Below are 24,557 nucleotides of genomic sequence, written 5' to 3'. Positions count from 1 at the left end.
GAAACTAATAGCTAACATTTACTGAGTGCCAAGCACAGTTAGTTTCGTGCCTTTACATATATTAACAAGCAGAACAACCTTTCAGGTTTAGAACTCTTATTGTCCCCATTTCACAGATAGGAAAACTGAGACACACAATACTAAATGCCTTGCTAAAGGTCATGTGGAACACAGTGAGTAATGGTGAGGTCAGCAAAAGTGTGATATTTGCAAGGCTGGAGATGTTCTTGGGATGAACAAGTTAAGGGAAGGTGTAATGTCAGCTAAATAAGAGAGAGAATCTTCACCAGCTGGAGTAACTATAATATTCTGGGAATATATATTGTACAGGCCAGCAGGTTTATCAAACGTTCCCCTTCACAAACCCGAGAACAAAAGACAGGAATAAAAGAAGAGTGAATAAACTTATTTAATTTGGCATTATCATCATTTTTAGAAGTAGAAAATTTTCATAAAGATCTGTGAGGTCAACACCTATTTACAGATAGAGAAACTAAGGAAATTACCTCAGGTTACACAAATTGAGTCAATAGTTTAATCATGTCAGCCATTTCTTCTCTCCTTTCAAGGTTCTCCCTAAGTGAGACATTGACTTTAAGTTTTCCTTAGAAGAAGAAGAAATACAATACATTGTTCAACTTCTATTTTTTTCTCTGACAACTAAAAATGTGTCTGAATATGATAATATAACTTAGATTACTAGCCCGCTCCACAGAAGCCAACTTGGCAATAAAACACACCAGTATTTGTTTTTTTAATTAAAAAATAGCCCAAGATGTGCATCCTTCTTAACACGATGATTTACCAAGAGCTACAAAAGAATACAATTTAAAAATTGCCTTAAAGTTTGTGTATAATAGTTGCCATGAGAAAAAGCAGTTTCATACACAGTCAATGTTGATATATTCAGTCTAGGGTATATATGCATTCATCTTTTTAATATAATACTCTCTGTGAGCAGAACATCTTTTCTAAATGGATGTGTCATACCATTAGTCGGTAGGACATGAATGATTATAGCTTTAAACTGGTAATATGCCTTCCTGACACAAATATAGGACTATGATGCTGCATAATGTTGACATTTATAGCCAGTTTCATAGACTTTATCTGGAATCCTTGAGGAATACAGAGTGGACTTGTATCTATTTTAAAGCGCCTGTGTATGGACAAGCACAGCAACTATTAAGTGATGAAAAGTGTCACAGACTTCAGTGTTCCATTTACTGCGGGTTGCTCAGAGCCCAGGAAGCAGAGCCTTGAACCAGTCCTTCTATGCCCGTGGCAAATGGTGACTATAACCTAGCGATGTTCTTAGATGACAAACCCAGCTCAAGTTTTCTATAATTAGTCTAATAGTAAATTCTGTTTATGTAAGCCTGAACACTAGCAAATATATTATAGTAAAGACCACCATAATGGCTGTATAAGTGATATTGTCTTTCCTCAGTATTACAGGAAAACAAGATATTATGATTTAGAAAGGTGTCAGCATAATTAACATTTAAACTTCAAATGTGAAGTATGTTTATTTAACATAAGATTGATTGAAATGCTTTTAAATAGTTTTAAATGTGCTTTCGTCTTAGTAAAGAATTCTGAAGATAATTTCAACCTTTATTGATGGCAAGTATCAATTATGGCCATGTTAATTATGAATATAGAACCTATGATGTGACAATGTTCCAAGTCTTTATATCTTAGTACATATGGTCATCAGTACAGCCTTATGAAGCACCTCCTGTCGTGACCCCTGCTTTCCAGGCTAAGGGAGTGAAGCAGAGAGGTGAACTGACATGCTCCTAGTCACAGATGGAATGTGGGATTCACCTTCCATCGGTGACCACTGAGGTGTATAGAGATCAACTCTTCAATGTCTGAATTCCCTTTGTGTGCAGGATGGGGACTGAGAGAGAGAAGCTAGGGCTCGGTTCTGCCTTTTACTCTTTATTCCCACTGACAACCCGAAGTGCTAATTAAATGCCTATGGTCTGTGAAATTTTGTCTTAACATTGGTATTAAAAATGAACAGTTTCAGAGTTTACTTCTGAGAGTATTCTATGAAAAGGAAAGAAATGATAATATATGTAGCATATTAAATGAATCCATCCTTTATCATGGTATCCTGGAGCAGACAGGCTGGATGAGGCAAGTGTATTTGAGAGCCTTGAGCCAATATCAGATTTGTTAGATTTCCCTGCCTGAGATGGTATATGTGTGTGTGTGTGTGTGTGTGTATGGGTAGTGTGTGTGTGTGTGAGATATTTTTATTTATAGAACCTGATGTTAGAAATTAATTTTTAAAATTTTCTGAATCTTCTTCAATGACATAAGGTTAAATATGTGTGATCATGTTCATGAACTCATGTGAAGGGGGGACAATGAGAGCTGAGACTTACAGAGACACACACAGAGGGAAAAAAATGTGTAGGGAGGACACAAATCCATGGTTCTTCCCCCTTGCCATTCGGCCATTTTTCCTTTCCTTCCAGTCACATTTGATTACGGGAGTGGATCCCTTCACATTGAGTTTTAGTAAGTGGATTTCCTGGTGAGTGAAGCCATTGTGGTCAAGTTTAGCTTCAGGGTCAAAAGCGTCAGTGGGAACTCGCAGAAGGGCTCCTGTGGTGGAGCAGTCGTGTGTCTGGCCGTCACTGGGATTCATGCTCGGAAATCTCCCTTTCCTTTAATCAATAATGTCAAATGAACAAACTGTGAGGTGGCCATCAGCTCCTTGTTGGACAGTTCCTCTGTTGCTGTTCTCAGTGTCCATTTCTGTAGTGACCCCTCCCGCAGGTCGAGCAACCTGAGGACTCTAGAGGGGGAGGGAGGATGAGGAGGGACAAGAGACAGAGAAATGGAAACAAGACAGGGCTCTGATGAGTCTCCTTTATTCTGGGGAGATCCACACTATATATAGGGCAAGAAGCAGAAAAACAAGAACATTTGTTGCCAAGAGATAAGTTTGTGGTAACCACCCCGAAGCAATTTCAAGTAAATATCCCAGGTGGAACAAAAGATAAACAGAGCATAACTGGCTGAGTAAATGGTTACTTAAAGGAATGCAGAAACATTGTATGCAGAGCAGACTTTAACAAAATGGATGCCATGCAAAAAGTCTCCCACACTGTAGATTTTATTACCTATTTGTAATTACTCTAACCAGGCACTTCTCTCTGAGGTTTTATTATCTGTGTCTATAACTAAAAATTATATCTTCCCTCATAAATTTATCAAGGTAGTATATGTGATTTAATCAATTTCATTATAATTTTAAACAATCTTTTGAGAATTTCTGCTAAACTTGCTCTGACATATTCCTCACTTATTCTCTCTGATTGATCAACAAATGGAAATGATGTTGAAAGTGTGGTGTCAGCAGAGTTGTGTGTAGAGGAAAAAGTGTTTTTTCCCACGGTCCACATGGTTTAGAAGAACTGGATACAAACTTTCAAAAATACACTTGAACCCTGGCTGGTTTGGATCAGTGGGTAGCGTGTCTGCCTGCAGTCCAGAGAGACCCGGGTTCGGTTCCCACTAAGGGCATGTACCTCTTTTGCAGTTTGTCCCCAACCCTGGTTGGGTAGTGTGGGTGGCAGCCACTCAATGTGTACCTTTCACTCTGATGTTTCTCTCTCTCTCTCTCCCTCCCACTCTATCTGAACAAAAAATGGAAAAATGTCCTCCGGTGAGGATAAAAAAAAAAAATACACTTAAACATAATTCAATAGTAAGTTATAAAATAGGAACTGTGATAATTAAAGTGTTAATTAAAGTATTAATTTAAACCTTAGTAATTCCTTTACTTTTTGTTTCTTGGTACAGTTGAAGGAAAACAATATCATGTGTTTCATTAGCAGTAAGACTGTACCTTAATGCAAAGGAGGTTGAAGGCATATCTGGAAATAAAAACTACATCCACCTTTCGATTTTAAGCCCTGACTTCAAATCTTCAGCACTGCATGATGAATTTGTCTTCACGGTTACTGCGCGATGTACAGGTCAAATGAAAACTGCAGGGTAGTGGTTCTTGGGAAAAGGATTTGCAGACAGCTCCCCTCTCTTTCAGTGAAAGGGTGTATTTTGTAATTGAAATGAATTCAATTAAACATACAACCCTATATTGTTCGAGGCCCTGTAATGAGTATGTCTGTGATATGTCTTTAATTTTAATTTTAATTTATTTTTTTAATTGAATTCATTAGGATGACACTAGTTTGCAAAACATTTCAAGTGTATGGCTCAATAAAACATTATTTGCACACTGCATCATGCACCGCAGCCCCGAGCAGTCTCTTTCCATCCTCGTTTCCCCTGCCTTTGCCCACCTCTGCCTAGCCCCCAACCCCCTTGCCCTAATGTATTTTTAATGGGAGATTTATTTGCAGAAAGAGCTATGGATACCTAGAATCAACTGAGTTGAATGATGTGCAATGGGGTGTCTTCCCAGCCAGACTCCATAATCACTTGGATGACTGGCTTTGTGCTTTTTTTCCTATGCAGCCCTTATAGTTAGCATGATATATCACTTATCACTAGAATTTTCTAATTAATTAGTCAACTGGGATCCAAATCCAACTAAAGCATTTACTCAGTCTATGACCATGAGTAAGTCACTGAACCTCTTCCATCTCCAGTATCATAATTTATATGATATGAAGGTTGGTCTAGACTACTTCCCACTTCTTATATTCTTTAATTGCAGGATTTTATAGGTAAGATTATGTATCGGTAAGAGCTAATTCTAGAGGGTGCACAATTCAAGTGTATGTTTTCATTCTTAGTTTGTAACTTAGGAGGAAAAGAAGTCCACCCTACATGAGGTTCTGCAAAAAACTATTTGCAGGTTTTTTGTTTAATTTAGAAATGTTGTTTTAAAAGTATGTCTTGTGAAAAAAGAGATAGACAGATGATAGATAGATAGATAGGTAGATAGATAGATGATAGAAAGCATTTACATCTGTTTTGTTAATTAAAATTTGATTTAGACCAGCATTTCATAATAATAAAATGATGAAAGTTATTTAAAGGATTCTTGAGTAATAAAATCAATAGGAGGGGAAAGATAAAAGATAACATATGGTCAATTGTAGGTACTTAGGACTAAAGAATTATTACTAAATAGCTATCTGAGGGCCTTGAAGTGTGATGTTGCATGAGATTACGTGTAAGGATCATTTGCTCCATTTTATGACTCTGTCAATGAAAAAATCAGAATTTTCTACACTGTGAGACTAAAATTTTGGCCTGGTTTATGGGATATGTGCCAGATGGCCAGGGTGAATGTGAATAGGTGCTGGCTGCCCAATGAACTTGTGATAAAGTATGGTCCTTAGGCTACTCCTTAAAGCAGGATGAATCTCAATGTATGGGACCACCACTGTCTGGGAGCGGAGATAAATGTAAACTATCTGGCAGTCAAATTGATATTAGGTTGATAAATTCTCTTCTTCAATAAAATTTTGGTCTTCTGGATTCCCAAGCCTATTATTGCTATAGTTCTAAGATAGTTGCTAGAAAGATGCTATAATTTTTTCCAGAAATTCCTTTAATCACGAATAAAGGATTATTTTATTCAGAAAGTAGAGGAGGACAAGGAAGGCACTTATAAGCAGTAATTTTTTTAAGCTTCTACATGAATCTTAGAAATCACATCTATCTGATTACATTACTTAATAACATACACTGCTTGCAGAGGCTATTAATTAACACATTATTGCTCTTTCAGATTTATTAATATATATAAGATAAAAATTCTTAACTACATTTGACCTACAGAAAGCACAGCAGATGTATTGAGGGCCCCACAATTTGTACTAAAGTCTCTGTAAGGTCTCCAACATTTCATTTAATTCTCTTTAATCTTGCCCTCTTACACACACACACACACACACACACACACAGTCAGCTAAAATACATTCCAAATTTCAAAAATCTTTAAATTGAGTACATATTTTTTTACAGCTTATTTTATAGACATATATCATTTCTTTTGGATAAATACGAGAGCGGGCTGGCTGCATCATGTCACAATTAAACTTTTAAGAAAGTGCCAACATATCTTCCAAAGTGTTTGAAACATTTTATATTCCCAAGAGTAATGTATGAGCATTCCAGTTTGCTCACATTCTTGCCATTCCTTAGTATGGTCAGCCTTTTTAAAATATTTGTCATTATCAGAGTATTACTTGTATCTTATTAAAGTTATTTGCATTTCCATAAAGCACATTATGTTGATAATCATTTTATGTGGTTATTTTCTATCTATATATCTTCCTTTTTGAAATATATGTTTAAACATTTTGTCCTTTTTTGGAGGACTATCTAATGGCTATCTAATTGTTTCAGGACCACTTGCTAAAACGACTGTATTTTCTCCACTAAATTCTCTTTGCATCTTTGTAGAAAATCATCTATGAGTCTATTGTTGGACTCTCTTCTGTTCTTTTAACCTATTTATCTATCTTAACACCAATACTACCCCGACTTGAAATGTCTTAAAGTTATTAGTGCTAGTTCTCCAACTTTGTTCTTCTCTTTCAAATTTAATTTATTTAATACAATTTATTTAATTTTCAGGTTGTCTCTTTCTTCTTGAGTAAACTTCTCTCTTTCAAGGATTTTTTCATTTCATCTAAGTTGTCAAATTTATTAGAATAAAATTTTTGACAATATCTACTTATTACCTGTCTTATACTATATATGTGGCAATGTTGGTCTCTTATTCCTGATATAGGTTATTTGTGACCTCTGTTTTCATTCATCTTTACATATAAGTTTTTCAATTTGATTGATCTCAAAGACATATCTTTTGATTCCACTGATGTTGCCTATTCTGTTTCTTCTCTCTATTTTATTAATTTTTTTTTGAGTGTGATCTTAAATATATTCTCTCATTATTTTTAACTTAATCTACTCTTATTTTTCAGTTTCCATGGTACAAGCTGAGGCCACTGATTTAAGACTCTTTTTTCTTAATATATGGATGTTTAGTGCTATAAACTATTTGTAAGTACTGCTATATTGGCACTCTCCAAATTTTATGTTGTGTTTTCAATTTCACTCAGTTACAGTGTTTTTTAATTTACATTTTTATTTTATCTTTGATCCATGGGTTAGTTCAGTGTATTACTTGGTTTCCAATATTTAAGGATTTTTTTTTCAGAAGTTTTTTTGTTGTGGATTGTAATTTAATTCCACTTTAGTTTCAAAACAGAATTTTCTCACTTGAATCATTTTCTTTCTTTCTTTCTTTCTTTCTTTCTTTCTTTCTTTCTTTCTTTCTTTCTTTCTTTCTTTTCTTTTATTAATTAATTTTTGTTACAGATGTTTCTCCTTTTTCCCCACTGATTCCCCCCTTCCTCTCCCTCCCTGCCCTGTCCCCAGTTTGTTGTTCATGTCCACTGTTCATGCATACATGCATATAAGTTCTGTGGTTTATCTCTCCCCTACCACCCCCCTCTTTAGGGGATTGTCAGTCTGTACCCCACTTCCACGTCTCTGGGACTACCCCATTCCACAGACTGTTATGTTCAGTATATTCCACAAATAAGTGAGATCATATGAAACTTGTCTTTCTCTGTTTGGCTTGTTTCACTTAGGATGATACTTTCCAGGTCCCTCCATGTCGTCTCAAAGGATAAGAGATCTTTCTTTCTTGCAGCTGCGTAGTACTCCATTGTGTATATGTACCACTGCTTTTTTATCCATTCGTCTACTGATGGACACTTGGGCTGTTTCCAGATCTTAGCTATTGTAAATAGGACTGCTAAAAACATGGGGGTACATATATTCATTCTGATTGGTGTTTCAGGCTTCTTAGGGTATATTCCTAGAAGTGGAATCACTGGGTCAAATGGAAGTTCAATTTTTAGTCTTTTGAGGTAACACCATATTGTTTTCCATAGTGGCTGCACCAATCTGCATTCCCACCAGCAATGTACTAGAGTCCCCTTTTCTCCACACCCTTGCCAACACTTGTTGTTTGATGATTTGTTGATGGTGGCCATTCTGACAGGTGTGAGGTGATACCTCATTGTTGTTTTAATTTGCATCTCTCTGACGATTAGTGATAATGAGCATTTCATCATATGTTTCTTAGCCATTTGTATGTCCTGTTTGGAGAGGTGTCTATTTAGTTCCTCTGCCCATTTTTTAATTGGGTTCTTTGTCTTCCTTTTGTGGAGTTGTATGAGCACTCTATATGTATTGGAAATTAACCCCTTATTTGATATATCATTGGCAATTATGCTCTCCCATACAGTGGGTAGCCTTTCCGTTTTGATCATTGTATCTTTCACTGTGCAGAAGCTTTTGAGTTTGATGTAGTCCCATGTGTTCATTTTCTACTTTGTTTCTATTGCCTTAGGTGATGTGTCAGTAAAAATTCTGCTGAGTATGATGTCTGAAATTTTGTTGCCTACAGTCTCTTCTAGGATTTTTATGGATTCATGAGTTACATTTAAGTCTTTTATCCATTTTGAGTTTATTCTTGTGTAGGGTGTATGTTGATGGTCTGGTTTCATTTTTCTGCAAGTAGCTGTCCAATTTTCCCAGCACCATTTATTAAAGAGGCTGTAGGACCTATTCGCAGAAAACTATAGGTCATTGAAAAAAGAAATAGAGGAAGATATAAAAAAAAGTGGAAGCACATACCCTGTTCATGGATTGGGAGAATTAACATCATTAAAATGTCCATATTACCCAAAGCAATCTATAGATTCAACACAATCCCCATCAAAATACCAAAGGCATACTTCACAGAATTAGAACCATCATTTCAAAAGTTCATATGGAACCAAAAAAGGCCTTGAATAGCCACAGCAATCTTGAAAAGGAAGAACAAAGTTGGAGGGATCACAATACCAAATTTCAGGTTATACTACAAAGCCACTGTAATCAAAACAGCCTGGTACTGGCACAAGAACAGGCATATAGACCAGTGGAACAGAACAGAGAACCCAGAAATGGACCCAAGGCAATATGCTCAATTAATATTTCACTCGAATCTTTTAAAATTAATTCAGACTTATTTTATGGCCCAAAACATGATCTTTTTTTTTATAAACATTTTGTGTGAACTTGAAAAGAATATGTATTCTGCTCTTACTGAGTGGAGTGTTATAATAATGTAAACTAGTTTTAAGTTGATTGATTGTTTGCCACATCTTTTCTGTTTTTACTGATACTCTCCATACTTATTTTATTGGTTATTGAGAGATAAGGATTGAAATCTCTATCTACTAATTTGTATTTGTCTTTGTCGTTCTCTCAGTTTTTTCATCAATCTCTGTCATCATATGTATAAATATGATTATGTCCTATTGCTTAATCGACCCCTTTATCACTTTGAGATAAACTTCTTTACCTGTTAATATTCTTTAAAATGTCATTTGTCTGGTTATATATCGTCATTTAGCTTTTTATTTTCTAGTGTTAGCCTGTTATATCTTTTCCCATCCTTTAATTTTAATTTATAGTATCTATATTTAAAGTGTGTTTCTTATAAACAGCATACAGTTTGGTCTTGCTTTTGAATTTAGTGTGACAATCTCTGCCTTTAAACTGGATTGTTTAAGCTATTATTTAACATGTTTATTCATAATTAGGTTTAAGACATTATCCTGCTATTTGTTTTATGTTTCTCCCCCTGTTCCTAGTTTGTCCTTTTGCTCTTTCTTCTTTTGTATTAGTCAATTTTTTAATGAATTCATTTTATTTCTTTTGTTAGCTAATCCTAGGTCTTTGTTTTATTATTTTAGTGTTTTAACTAATTAATATTCTATACATTGTTAGCATATCACGGTCTACCTTTCAATGGTGTTATTCTATTTCATGTACCATAAGAAAACGTGCGCTAGCAAACCACTATTTCTCCCCTCCGGGGTTTAAGCTGCTGATTGCAAACACTGTACTTTTTAAAGATACTATCAACCTAATAATATATTATCATTTTAGTTCAAAAGTTTAATTGTATTTTAACAGATTTAAATATTTACAAAAATTATATATCATGACCAGTGTACTTACTGATACTAGTGTCTTTAACTCTTCATATAAATCTATATTTCCATGTAGTATCTTTTTTTTTCTGCCTGAAAAATTTCCACCAACACCTCTTAGAGATTATGCTCGTAATGAATCCTTCAATATTGCTTGTCTGAAAAAATGTTTAGTATACCTGCATTTTAAAAATATAGTTTGCGTCAGGCTGGTGTGGCTTAGTGGATTATTAGTCCTTTGGAGTGAGAGGTTCTGGTTCGATTCTGTCAGGGCACATGTCTGGCCCGTGTGGCTCAGTGGTTGAGCATAGACCCATGCACCAAGAGGTCACCAGTTCAATTCCCGGTCAGGGCACACACCCAGGTTGCGGGCCCCATCCCCAGTGTGGGGCGTGCAGGAGGCAGCTGATCAATGTTTCTCTCTCTCTCTAAAAAACAATAAATATATATTTTTTAAACTGAAGGAGAATTGTTCGCAAATGTTCTTTCTCTATCTCTGTGCAGCTCTCTCCTCTCTGGTAATCTCTCCTGAAAATTCTACTGAACCTGGTCTTCCCTCAGATTTTAACTCTGACTCCTCACAGGAAGCTTTCTTTGAATTGCCGTCCTCATGTTGCAACCTGGACCACCTCCAGGCAGTCAGATGCTGCACTGCGGTGCTCGTCGCGTCCACTGTGCATTCACCAGGGACGCTGCCTTTGTTGCTTGAAATTCAGAGACTTAAACATAGATGTTCCATACATTTTTTTCTTTTTTCTTTTTTTAGTTTGTTTGTTTCTTATGGGATTATAAATCCAGTTTCCATTATTCCATCTTGATAAAGAACCAAGAATTGAATTTTGTTATGTATTAATTCTCTTAAAAATATGGTTTGCTTTTAAATTTTACATTAGAGGTGTTGAGAAAGACATAAAATCCTATAAAATAATCTTTACAGATTATCTTAAAATGAATAAAATATATGGAATATATGTCAATTCAATATTTCAGAACAGAATAAGCAATATACGATTAACCTCTAAATATAAAATAAAAATAAAAGTTCAACATAATAAACATTTTCTGAAGATTTTACATTTATATACACCTTCATAAAGAAAGTGTAATGTTGATAAAATTTCTGAGGATGGTATAAAATATTTGGAAAAAGTCTTTCTGCACAGGTAAACAATACTAAAGGTATGTTGAACAGAATGATTAATGGAGAGATCTTTTTATGAAAGAGGGTGATAAAAGATTATAATATGTTTGAAGAAGTATGTAATACTTTGAAATTTCAAAGTTGACTGAAATTTAGATAAAGGGACATAAGTAAACTATCCACAGAAAATTGAATACTATGTGTACAAAACTAAAAAGAAAGAATGACAGCCTAATTAAATAATAAACAAATATTTACTAAATGTGCAACATGTGCAGAAATTATACAAAGGTCTTTACATGAACGACATCATTCAATAATCACTGTATTGTTATTAGCTTTGATATTGTCTGTGAGTAACAACCCCTCAGATTTGCCTCTCTACAGTCTGAGATAGGACATTGTAACTATGTATTTCTGTATCAATTATATCAATTTTTCTTTAGGACATAAGAAGATTGTTTTATTTTTTTATTGTCACATCAGGTTTTTGCCCCTAAGGAAAACAAAGATAGAATTTAAGACATTATTGTTATACTTACTAGAACTTGAAGCATAGTGGATTTATGCCCTGGATAATTGTGATTACTTCATTTTGTTTATTATGTAGCTACTCAGTAACTTTTCTCTTGGACAAGGAACTATTAGGGTCAAGTCCTATCCTGTCTTATCTTTCTCCATTGGATTATTATTATTTTTTCTATCAGGACGGTAGCATTCACTATAACTTATTTCTTGTTCTGTAATAAAGCAGATATAGTAAATATCAACATTAACTACCCTTGCAGTCCATTAACATTGTCAGTGTATGTAAAGTTTGATATACTGACAGTGTTGCGCACACGTGTGCACACACACACACACACACACACACACTCCTGACAGTGCTGCACACACATATACACACACTCTAAGAACCAGAAAGAATATGGGAGAACTGAATTGCTTAGTACAAACTATGTTCCAGACACCATGAAAAACTGTTTTATTTAGATGACCTCATTTAATATTTTCAATAATTTTCTCCATTTTCTGAAATATGGTCCACACCACTCAGGAATTAGCCTTGGAGCCACAGAGCAGTACATGCTCTGACTTCAGAGTGCAGGTTTTAACCACAGCATCACGCTGCTCGGTACCAAGACAGAGTGGGTCAATACAGTGCCTGCCATTTATTTCAGTAAAGGAAATCCTGAGTGGTAAAGCCAATTTCTTAAAGTAAAAGGTCTCAAATAAAATGCCCAAATCTTCTTTCCATGGTGCCTTCCCTGCTCTCAGGAGGCCCCGAGTGTCTCTCTTGTCCCCTCACTGGAAGGCTCCTCATTGGCGAGATCTGATTACAAAACAGTGTGTCTGATGTGTTCCCAAGGGGACTGACACATACCTTCAGAACCTATGATCCACTTCTTAAACAAACATTATAGAACAAATACGTACTACTTTTCCAAAGTATATTTTACTTTTCATTGTCGTCAAGAATTATCTAGAGTCGAACCCGATGGCTAAAATGAATTACCAAATAAGAAAGGCCATTTAGTGTTTCTTTAAAAATGAGTGACAGATTTAAAGCACTAAAGGACATTTTCTCATGGGGCTCATAAAATATCTCTTGGAACAATATTAAAAAAAAATTTTAATGTTTTGAGTTTTAACCGCATTTTAGGATAAATGTGAAGCCTTCTCAATTTTCCACATTTAAGCTGCCACATTAATTTGGAATGGTATATTATGAGATATTTTCGATAGCAAAAGCTGATAAAGTCACTTAGAATAATAAAATATATATCTAGTTCTAACCTAGAGAGATTTTGCTAAGCTTACTTTAAACAGACTAGCACATTACTACACACTAGAGATTAATAAATGTCCTTTTCAATAATGAAATTATGTTTCATATTAATTAAACTGAGTAATATGATAGCTTTATTTGCATGTTTACACATTTGCATCTCCCAGTGCTGTGTACGTTTGTTATAGATTCACAGAATAGACTTAGTCATTCGAAGTTCAATATATTGTAGTAAATATAAATTATAATGAGAATGGAGAGTTGTGTAAATTGAGAGTTGAGTATAACATACCAAAGGATACATTTTTTTAGAGTTAAAGTTATAATCTCCTTTACAGACTTCCATGAATGGGAATGTATGCTAAGGTTTTATTTTCCAATAATTTCAACACAACAGAACATACCTTGGAATGGTAGGTAGTCTAGGTCACTATGATAGCAGTGTTGATAGGCTCTGTAAGAGTTAAGTGTGCGAAGCTTAAGAAGAGCTATTAGAGATATAAGAAACAAATACATGTGGTGTGGTTATTTTGTGAATGTGGACCTTCTTCACTTTGGGTAAATTAAAGTAAGTAAATAAATGAGGTAGTGTGACTACCTCATCACCTTAAAAAATGTGTAACCATTCAGACTGATGAAAGAATCTTCTCTTGTTATCCTAGCTGGACAATTCAATATGTAAATACAACATTTTTTTTCTTTGATCTTTTAATTTACTTTTTATTTTTTTAATTAATTGATTAATTATTGTTACAGATGTTTCTCCTTTTTCCCTCCTAGACACCCTCCTCCCAAGCCCCCCCCCCCCCCCAGCATTGTTCTCTATGTTCATTGTTTACACATGCACACATATAAGTTCTTTGGTTGACTCATCTCTCCCCCCACCCTGCCCCCCTCCTCAGAGGTTGTCAGTCTGAACCATACTTTAATACAACATTTTTTAAAACATAAAACAAATCTCATGTTTTGTGATGGCATAGCATTAGCTTTTCATTTTACTTTTAAATCCCCAAAGCTATCCACTTACTCCATATTCTAAATCCAATCATTTAATACTATAAAATAATTTCAAGTAGTAGTAATGAATAAAATTCTTCTATATGATGTCATGATTTCTCCTACTTACAGTTTCTTTGCCTGATATTGGTAATCTTTTTATCTGTTTTATAATGGCCTCTCTTTATACTTCTATTCTGGTTGTTTCAGAGGAACAAAGGGATTCTGAAGTTGAGTTTGCTTTATGGGAGGTACAAAAGCCTTTTATTTCATATCCACGTGAGGAGTTTGACTCTATCCTAACTCAGTACAAGTTGAAAAGAGGGAACTGAGTAGGTGGAAATGATTAGGGGCTTGCAGTCGGGAACAAAGTGGTGAAAGATATTGTATGTGAATGAAGAATTCCATATGGTCCTCATTTCATGTGTATATCAGAGCTGCTTATTTTTCTAATATCCTTCTCCCCACATGTTTTAAGATGTCTAAAAAGTCTTAAAATGCCTTTATATTTCCTGAATTTGGAATCATAGCAGCTCCCTACTTGCTAATACTCTCCTAAAGCTTAACTCTTCCGTTGCTCTTTGATTTCTCTTTTTCTAAATAACATTAGAATTTCAAAGCAACCATACTGCATGGTCCAATTGTTATTGTTATATTTATTACAAAAGTATGCAAAGTAGCATCTGAACATATTTTTTTCTTCTTGCTTCCATATACTTATATTTCTTGACTTTCAAAATAATTTTGGTTGATGGTATTTGCCCTCTACATGCTGAATTTTTTTTAATTGTAATTTCTGTAATTTCTCTTTTCTGTCTTTTGCCTACTGTTACATTCAAAAGCTTCTTTCCAGTACCAGTTTCTTTAAATATTTTCTCTTTAATTAAAAAAACATGATCCATCCAAAAATGCAATTCTGAAAATATCTGGAAAAAGGGAAGGAAGAAAGTGAGGGAAGGAGAAAGGATGTAAGGAAAAGAAGAAGGAGAAAACTGAAGGTGGAAGAGAAGGAAGGAAGGGGCAGTTTATTAAACTGGAATTGGGCATCATACATTTTTATTACTCTTATCCATGTGATGATACATGCGCCTATAAATAACAGTTCTGTATACAAAATATAAAGCAGGCAATCTAGTCCACATTTAAAAGTATATTTGAGAAATATTTTGATTATTTAGAAACATTTTAAATAAATAAGCATCTTATGTTATTTCTATTAGTCTCATTTATAATATATTCAGATTACTACAAATAAAGTAACAATTTTTTCATGGGTTGGAAAAGTGAACATTTCTCACCAAGAAGAAAGCAAGCAAATTTAAGTACAGAAAATTACCACTCAGAAATAATTCACACGGCTCTTTATGCAACTCTGTATTTATGTCTAAAGTCATTGAGGGAAGTTTAAACTCGCTGTCCCTTCATATATTTCCACCAAAGAAGAATAAGATTTAGAACCAGACCTGCTTTTCTGTTCATCGCTGATTTTCAAGCTATTAAACATCTTTAGGCTATTTTCTTCATTGACAATCTGTTGAAACCCATAAATAAGAAAAGTTTTATTCCTTGTAGTATCCTTAGCTCCTGCTTTGCTGTTAATCTGGGTGCAAATTGTAAGGTCCTTAAAACTCTGGAACCAGCTGGAGCTTTGATAAAACTTTCATCACCAGCATTTTCATCTTTTAACAACAAACTCCCTATTTCCTCTCATCCAGTCTGAACTGTGCTTCATCCTTAATTCCAGCCCCTCTGACCATTCTGCCACCAGTTCTTAACACAGGCATGATGCTGGTTTTCAAAAGGAACTTTTCTTGCTTCTGCTCTGCTTCATGCCCTCCAGCGGCTCCCCCATTCACTCAGGATAACAGCCGCTGTAAGGGCTCTGTAAGGATTCCCTTCCACCAGGAGCAGATGCTCAGATGTTCTTGAATACTGTACATAATCTAACTCTGGGGACTTATTTCCTGTTATTCTCAGCTCAGTCCCTCCACTCTGGGCGCACTGGCCTCCCTAATGTTCCTGAAATATAAACTCATATTATGGTCTTTGTCATGGCCGGTCACTAGGCCAGGAACCGTCTTTCCTAGGTAATACCTTTACCTCCAATGTTTGCTCAAATGCGCGACTAGCTGACTGCTCTATTCAAACTATTCCTCTCACAAACTCGCGTAGTTCTTTAATTTCCTAGTTCCTGTTTCATATCAATTACTATTGTATCTGACATAAAATGCATTATACACATGAATTATCTTCATGACTTGTCTGTTTCCTGTCCTCTCACCTCTGTCCTTCCCCTCCGCTCACTGCCCACCGCGGCCTCGACTTCAGAGGTGGCTCTGCCTTCGCTTTACTGAGGAAGCCTCAGCACCTTGGAAAGGTCATGGGATGGAGTTACCTACCACACAATATGTACTTGACGAATTTAGCAATAAAAATGTTTCTCGAAGTTTCATTAGGCTAATGTACATCTTACTTTGATGTTAATCTTCTCTAGTCATGTGATTAAAAGATTATTCAGTTTTTAAATTATTTCTTAATTGTACTTATGACTATTTAAAACTGCATTGATTCGGAATTTTTATATGATGCATGACACTCTCTTGCATCAGGAATCACTTCTAGCCCTGGCCGGTTTGGCTCAGCAGTTGGAGCGTCGGCCCGCACAACCAGTCTTCGGTTTGGTTCCCGCTATGGGCACGTACCAAAAAAAAAAAAAAAAAAAATAAAAAATTAAAAAAAATAATAATAAAAAAGAAATCACTTCTATCTTTAAAGAATTATCTCATATACACTTGCATATATGTTTCCATTTTCTGACTATTTTTTTCCTTGTTTAATTTTCTTTTTCTTTTTTCTACTGGTGTAATCATCATCACATTCTGGACATCTATTTCATCCCTCTTGGTGATTTTCAACATGATGAGCACTTTAGCACAGCACATAAAAATTTCTATAGTTTAAAGGAAAATATAAAGCCCAAGAAAAGTATTATTTTTCACATTAACTCCTGTCATCTGTTAATAGAAAATTGCTTAAGTTGACATACTATAACTTTAGCTTCATTTGATGAACACTTGCAAGTTTTAAATTTTAGGCACAGGCAGTTCCATTTGAACCCACCACATAAGGTAGAAGAAAGAATATTAGATTGATATATAGGCAATCACAGATGAAAATTCCTCAGTGTTACTACATTCTTTTGGTGTAACTTCACTTCTGAAACTTATCCTTTTTTTTTATCCTCACCCGAGGACATTTTTCCATTTTTTGTTCAGAGTGGGAGGGAGAAAGAGAGAGAGAAACATCAGAGTGAAAGGTACACATTGAGTGGCTGCCACCCACACTACCCAACCAGGGTTGGGGACAAACTGCAACCTAGGTACGTGCCCTTAGCGGGAACCGAACCCGGATCTCTCTGGACTGCAGGCCGACACTCTAACCGCTGAGACAAACCGGCCAGGGCTGAAACTTATTCTTTAATATCTTGTTTACCTCTAAGTTTAAGTCATTCTGCTCTACACTTGGGGTTCTTGACGTTAGAAGAAAAACTGCACTGTGTCATTTCTGACCTTGGTGTTGCCATATTTTTTTATGTTGACCAAGTCAAGTGTTTGGCTGGTCCCAAATTCAGATCACTGCTTTCCTGGGTTTGCCTCTTTGTCCTCACTGTGTGTGCCCATCCAGATTGTTTCACTTTATTTTACACTGCAGGGAATAAGACTTTATAAAAAATAATCTTCTTGCATTTTTTCCTTAGTATTCTAATAAATTGACAATAATAAATCAGGTCACATATTATGTAGGACAAGAGTAATTTTTATGGAAAGGCATATTTTCTAGAAAGAGAGAAGCAGGCAAAAAAGTAAGGGGCTACTGTGGTGTACAGTTATCCCTGATAACGCCAATCAAGACACCTAGCATGATGGATAGATGTGTATAGGATAGTCAACATCATCTTCATCAGTGTTTTTTGTGTGCTTACTCTGTCCCATGCAATCCTTCAAAGAGAAAATCTTTCATTTAATGATGATTAATTTCCACAATTATAATATGAATGAGTCAGTATTTTGGTACCCATCATGCAGGTGAAAACCTGAAGCACAGAGAAGTCATTCATTTAAGGAAACAGAGCTTCTAAATGCTGATGCTAAAATTCATATGAAGTGTCTGTCTTCAAAGTCCATTTTCTTAATCACTATACTATTTTGATTTTATCCTACCCATTAAACTATGGGCAGGGACTTTAAGTCACCTCAAGACTATTGACTCTATTGATATCCTTATGAAAGGAGGGGGTTTTAGATGACCCTATGAATATTTTGTGGTTCGAGTAGATTTCATGTTAGCACTGGCTTTCAGAATATTTTATTTTCTTATTTCAACTATCTTAACTCCCAGACAGTACTTAGTGAATACATTTAAGTCCTGAATGACAAATTATAGTTGAATTTTGTGTCAGACCTTTAGAAAACAAAGGTATGAACTGTATAATGGCAGTAAAATTATTGATATAAAACTCAGGTCTGACAGATGATCAGACCCTGTCTTCCCAGGTCAGTTCACCTAAGTCAGTCTGGCCGTCCGCTCACGGCGATTACACCTAATCCTCATAAAAGCCCTGTGGGTTTGTTCTCATGGGTTCTGACTGCGCTGTGGTTTGACTAGGCTGAAAGCGAGAGTAGAGAGTGTGTCTTCCACTACCTGCTAAGTGATACTTGCCAACTGTGAAGTGTTCCTTTGACATAATCCTTTCTAGATGAAGCACCTTTCAGGCTTCTTTGTTTAGGAAGAAAGAAAACTATCTCAGAATTAAAAATATTTCACATTAAAATAGTTGTTCCCCTCACATATCAAACCATTAGACTTATACTTATAACTTCAAATGTAAGAAAATAGCAATTTGGAATTAAATTTTATATTAATATCTGTATACTGGTACAAATAACTACCTGTTTCTAGGTTTCAGGAACTTTGATGAATTCTAGTTGTACTGTTGTATAGATTTTCAGTATCTTCTCTATATTTATACTTTACTTGGTTTTATAAACCAAGTTATACTAAAATCATCACCATCATTATCACCTAGCATAACCATGGAAACAAAAAAATCTTAAAAGTTTCTTGAATGTTTTTAAGAAGAAAACAGAGAGATTATTGGTAGCCAGAGTACCTGACTAGATTTGAAGTAGCCTTGGGATTTTTCAAGTGCAGAGTCTTAACTCAAAGAATTATGAGTTGTTAATTTTTTTTTCTAGCACAAGAAGTTTATTTAGCCTTTTAGAAAGAAAGTCACAGGGGCAGAAGAAGTGAACCAGCTGGATTGCATGAACTCAGGAAACAAGCTACGGAAGCAAAAGAAGGGCCCTTGGAGCTCAGGAGAAAGAATGCAAAAGATATGCCTAGGAAAGGAGGGATGTGCTCTAGAGAGTGTGCTTGGTCTGGGTCCTTTGTCTTAAGAGTTTTTATCTGTTTTCTAGGGGTGGGAATTTTAAGGGAGGATCTCAGTACAATATTCATCAGCTTTCCAGATGTGTCCTTTCAGGATCATGGTCTCTCCTTGTTCTCTAGTAGAGCAGAGGGTCATTGGCCATTGCGTCTGGTCCTGAAGTCGGCCATGGCATTGTTTTGTCTGGTTTTGCTGCTTTTCTGGTTCTGAAACTGAAACACAACTGAGGCTTGAATATTATCTCTAGTTTGACCAAAACTCTGTCTCTATAGTCAATAGACCCAAGACTTTGTTTCTAATATTATTTGATGCTGATAATAACCTCATTGTCCTGAGGGCTTAATGATAAAGGGAGTGGTTGTGCAAGAGAGAAGGAGGCAGGTGAGTCAGGGTGCTAGATAGGGCTAGTTTGAATCACGTGTCTGTCTCAGTTTCTCCACTCCACTTGCCAAGGAATTTTCCCAGCTTCTTACTATTCTGCCTCATAACATTCTTGTTCCCACTCCCTTCTGTCTATAAAAGTCTTTCATTTTGTACAACCCTTTGCTACCACTTTCTTTGTGCTGGCCAGGATGCTGCCTGATTCATGAATCGTAGAATAAAGCCAATAAGAGTATTAAAATTCATTCAGTTGAATTTTGTGTTTTAACACTGCCCATCCGAAACAAATAAATACAAAAAATATATAAAAGGTATTTCTGAAATCATCATTTTCAGAAATTGAACATCAGGCAGCACAGGACAGTGATTCCTAAAAAATAGGAAACAAATGCGGTGAGATTTATGATTGCCCTGGGAAATGTTTCTAGGCTGCTGCTCAGGGAAAAGTTAACTCAAGCAGTGCTCAGCAAGCTCCCTGAGATATAGAAACAGAGCCAGGAGTTCAGGAAGGCAAACATAGCTAGACTCTACAGGCTATAATACTAGAAAAGAGAAAACAACATGGGGAGGAAGCTCCAAAGATCTGCAGAAGGAGCTCTTTAAGTTCTCAGTTGAGAGCATATGTTCATGAGGAAACTACTTAGAGACACTGGGATTGTTAAAGGTTGTGCTTACCTTGATTTAGTTATCAATTTAAATGGAGACTGCAACCAAGACATCAAGAGAGGGCTGAGACTCAGAAGAGCAGCCAAGGAAGACTTAGGAAATATCCCCAAGAGTGAAGATGTGTCATTAGAGACCAGGGCTGAGATCATCTACACCCTCGTAGTCCCAGTTACCATGTACAGATGTGAAAGCTGACAATGAAGAAGGCTGCTGGAAAGGAAATTGATTCATTTCAAATATGGTGTTGGAGAGAAGCTCTATGGATACTCTGCACCATTGGAAAGACAGACAAGTGGGTCCTACAGCAAATTAAGCCTGAAATATTGCTGGAGGCAAAAATGACAAAACCGAAGTTATTCTACTTTGGGTACATCATGAGCAGGCAAAGATCATTGGAAAAGACAATAATGCTGGAAAAAATAGAAGGCAGCAGGAAAAGAGAAACAGCAAATATGAGGTGAACAAACTCCGTAAAAGAAGCCATAGATAAGAGCCTACAGGAGCTGAGAAGCATGTCAAGGACAGGACTTTGTGGACATCACTCATTCGTAGAGTTGTCAGGAGTTGCAGCCTATGTAACACACATGCACATACCCCAGGCCAGGAAAGATCCACTGGAAGAGCAGAGAAACAATCCCACAGTTTACAAAAAGCTGAGAACAATGTCTATTCCCACCTGCCCCAGTGGAAATCTTTGTAATTCAAGAGATCAGATTAAGTGCACAGTAGTGGGCAAAACTATCACTAGACTAAAGGTTACTCTGGTCCTGAATAGCAAAGTGTAAAAGCAAGCTTCAAAAGGATCAAACTATCTTCAAGTAACTTACCTGAGTTTGAAAAAAAGGTCAAAAATATGTATAGGACTAAAAATATAATTAGCACCCAACAAGGCAAAATTCATAATGTCTGACATTCAATCAAAATGTACCAGTCATGCAAACAAGTCAAATAATGTGACACATAATAAAGAACAGGAAAATATCAATCAATAAAAGCAGATCTTTTAAAATGATGTTAATTGTTAAATTTAATGAGGACCAAAGAGAGTAAAGACCATCAAACAAATTACTAGGAAAACTGAGAGAAGTCTAAAAATATACAAAATGTAAAGGTTTTCATTATTCATCTGGTAGCATTATTAGATCAGTGAAGAGTTTGGAAAATGCCAGGAAATTAATGACTTTATATGAAACATATAATCATTTTATTTTAAATAAAGCCCATATACATTTACTAAAATAATAACTGTGTTTAAGTGTGTCAGATGAGGAATCATCTTGGGTTGATTTTTTTAACTTTCTTTGATTTACTTCCCCAAATTGTATTAATATGGTAAATTTAATCACATAACATGAATAAAATTTAGCTGAAAGTTGTGATGGTCAATAACATCTAGTAATTATTGGAATTTAAGATTGACTCCAAGGAGTGTCGTTAGAACTGATATAATTGTCTGAGTCATCTAATGAAGTCTTGGTAATTTGTAAATGGTCTTTGCTTCAATTAAGCAACAACTAAGTATTTGTTGAATAGGCATTATGTTTGGCCGTGTGTTAAATAGTGTGAAATGTATGGAAGAAAGATAATATAGTTTTAAGTCCCTTTTATAAAAAATCTAAGTGTACAACAGTAAAAAAAACAGACCTACACATGAAAAGCATGAGATGACAAAATCACATTTAAGTAAAACTAAATGGCTTGAAAAGCAAAAGAGCAAAACAAGTTTGAGAAGGGACATCAGCATCAACTGGGATCATCAAAGATAAATACTAAAAAGATGAAGCTGGCTATAACTTAGAGGAGAACGGAAGAGACTTGTAATAGAAAAATAAAGAACCGAAGCATAAAGAGCAACTGAGAATGTTGGAGTGAATGTTATACTAATTCTGGTTGGTGTAGTGGAAGCTAAGTAGGAATAAGTCAAAAGTGAACAAGTTATTTGTATACTATAGTGAAGGACATATAATTGAAATTCGTTCATAATGTGCAACTACAGATTTTGAGCTGAGTAATAACATTCAACTCAATAAAGGTTATGAACAATTACCTAGGTCACAGCTGGTAAGACTGACACATTGCGATTTGTGCAGTGCTGGAGAGGTTAGTGTAAAAGGAGCTGGGAATGACAATTTGAATAAACGAAACTCAGCAAATCTTTGCAGACAACATTAAATTCAAATTCATTAATTAAGATGATTAATATTGAATGTGCATGTGAAATGGATTAGATAGCAAAGGAAATGGATTCAGGAACATAGTCAATCTTTTTTCAGACTACCTTTTCAATATGAATGATCACTGCTTCCTAAACACAGTATTTAAGAGGTAAATAGAGGGAAATTCGTAGGCACATTTGAGAAGTTAGCGAAAAAGAGAGTGGTTTCTTGCATTGTGAGCACTTTGAAGATGGAGGGAGTAGTGATAATATCAGATGTTGTTTAACAGATCAAACAGCCTCTCAGAAAGCAAAGAAAAAGTATCTTTAGATTTAGTAACTAGAATATTCTTGACATTTATCCCAATAGTTTCATTAAATTGGTAGGAGTTCAAGAATTAATAGCTATAAGAAGTACAGAGAGGATAAGATAATCTTTCTACATTTGGTTTTGAAAAATTGATAGTTATATAATCAATTTAGCACGAAAGGGATAGCAGAGGATATAATTTTGTTTCCTTTCTTTAAGAAAGTAGTATCTTTCTCTTGGCATATTTCTCTTAGCATATTTAGAAATTAATGAACAAAATTAACTAACAAATAAAATAGAAACAGACTCAGAGAACAGACTGACAGCTGTCAGAGGGGAGGTAGGTTGGCTGGGTGGAAAAGGTGAAGAGATTAGCAAAAAAAATCTCATAGACACACAACAGTATGGTGATCACCAGAGGGAAAGGTGGGTGAGGGGAGGTAGAAAAGGGTAAAGGGGAGATAAGTGGTAGTGGAATGAGACTTGACTTGGGACAGTGAACACACAATACAATATATAGATGATGTATTATGAAATTGTACACCTAAAACCTATATATGTTTATTAACTAATACAATTCAATAAAAAAGAAAAAATTGTGTCTTGAGCTTAATAAAGATACATTTTTTTTTTTACAGGTTAAATAGTTACTTTATTAGTTACAGGTATTTTTTTTTTAATTTTTTATTTATTTTTTTGTTACAGATATTTTACCATTTTTACCCCATTGGCAACCCCCTCCCCACCCCCGCCCCACCCCGTCCCCGGCTTAGTTGTCCAAGTCCATTGATCATGCATACATGCATATAAATTCTCTGGTTTATCTCTTCCCACCCTCCCCACCCCCTCTTCCGAGGGATGTCAGTCTGTGCCCTACTTCCATGTCTCTGGGTCTACTGTATTCCTCAGACTGTTATGTTCATTATATTCCGTATATAAGTGAGATCATGTGGTATTTGTCTTTTTCTGCTTGGCTTCTTTCACTTAGGATAATACTTTCCAGGTCCCTCCATGTCGTCTCAAAGGATAAGAGATCTTTCTTTCTTACCACTGCATAGTACTCCATTGTGTATATGTACCACTGCTTTTTTATCCATTCGTTTACTGATGGACACTTGGGCTGTTTCCAGATCTTAGCTATTGTAAATAGTGCTGCTATGAACATGGGGGTACATATATTCTTCCTGATTGGTGTTTCAGGCTTCTTAGGGTATATTCCAAGCAGTGGGATCACTGGGTCAAATGGAAGTTCAATTTTTAATTTTTTGAGGTAGCACCATATTGTTTTCCATAGCGGCTGCACCAGTCTGCATTCCCACCAGCAGTGTATTAGAGTCCCCTTTTCTCCACACCCTCGCCAACACTTGTTGTTTGATGATTTGTTGATGGCGGCCATTCTGACAGGTGTGAGGTGATACCTCATTGTTGTTTTAATTTGCATCTCTCTGATGATTAGTGATGTTGAGCATTTCTTCATATGTCTCTTGGCCATTTGTATGTCCTGTTTGGAGAGGTGTCTATTCAGGTCCTCTGCCCATTTTTTAATTGGGTTCTTTGTCTTCCTTTTGTTGAGTTGTATGAGCACTCTATATATATTGGAAATTAACCCCTTATCTGATACATCATTGGCAATGATGTTCTCCCATACAGTGGGTTGCCTTTCCATTTTGAT

General features: G+C 35.6%; 1 protein-coding gene across 3 annotated transcripts in view; it reads left to right on the top strand.

Annotated features, from left to right (window-relative positions):
* Positions 1-24,557, top strand: part of EPHA3 (EPH receptor A3) — a 347,739-nt gene that overhangs the window by 166,977 nt on the left and 156,205 nt on the right. The window lies entirely within an intron of this gene.

This window comes from Molossus molossus, unplaced genomic scaffold, assembly GCF_014108415.1.
Source record: "Molossus molossus isolate mMolMol1 unplaced genomic scaffold, mMolMol1.p scaffold_m16_p_5, whole genome shotgun sequence".
Classification (NCBI taxonomy): Eukaryota; Metazoa; Chordata; class Mammalia; order Chiroptera; family Molossidae; genus Molossus; species Molossus molossus.
The sequence above is the reverse complement of the archived record's forward strand: the minus strand, read 5'-3'. Positions and strand labels throughout refer to the sequence as shown.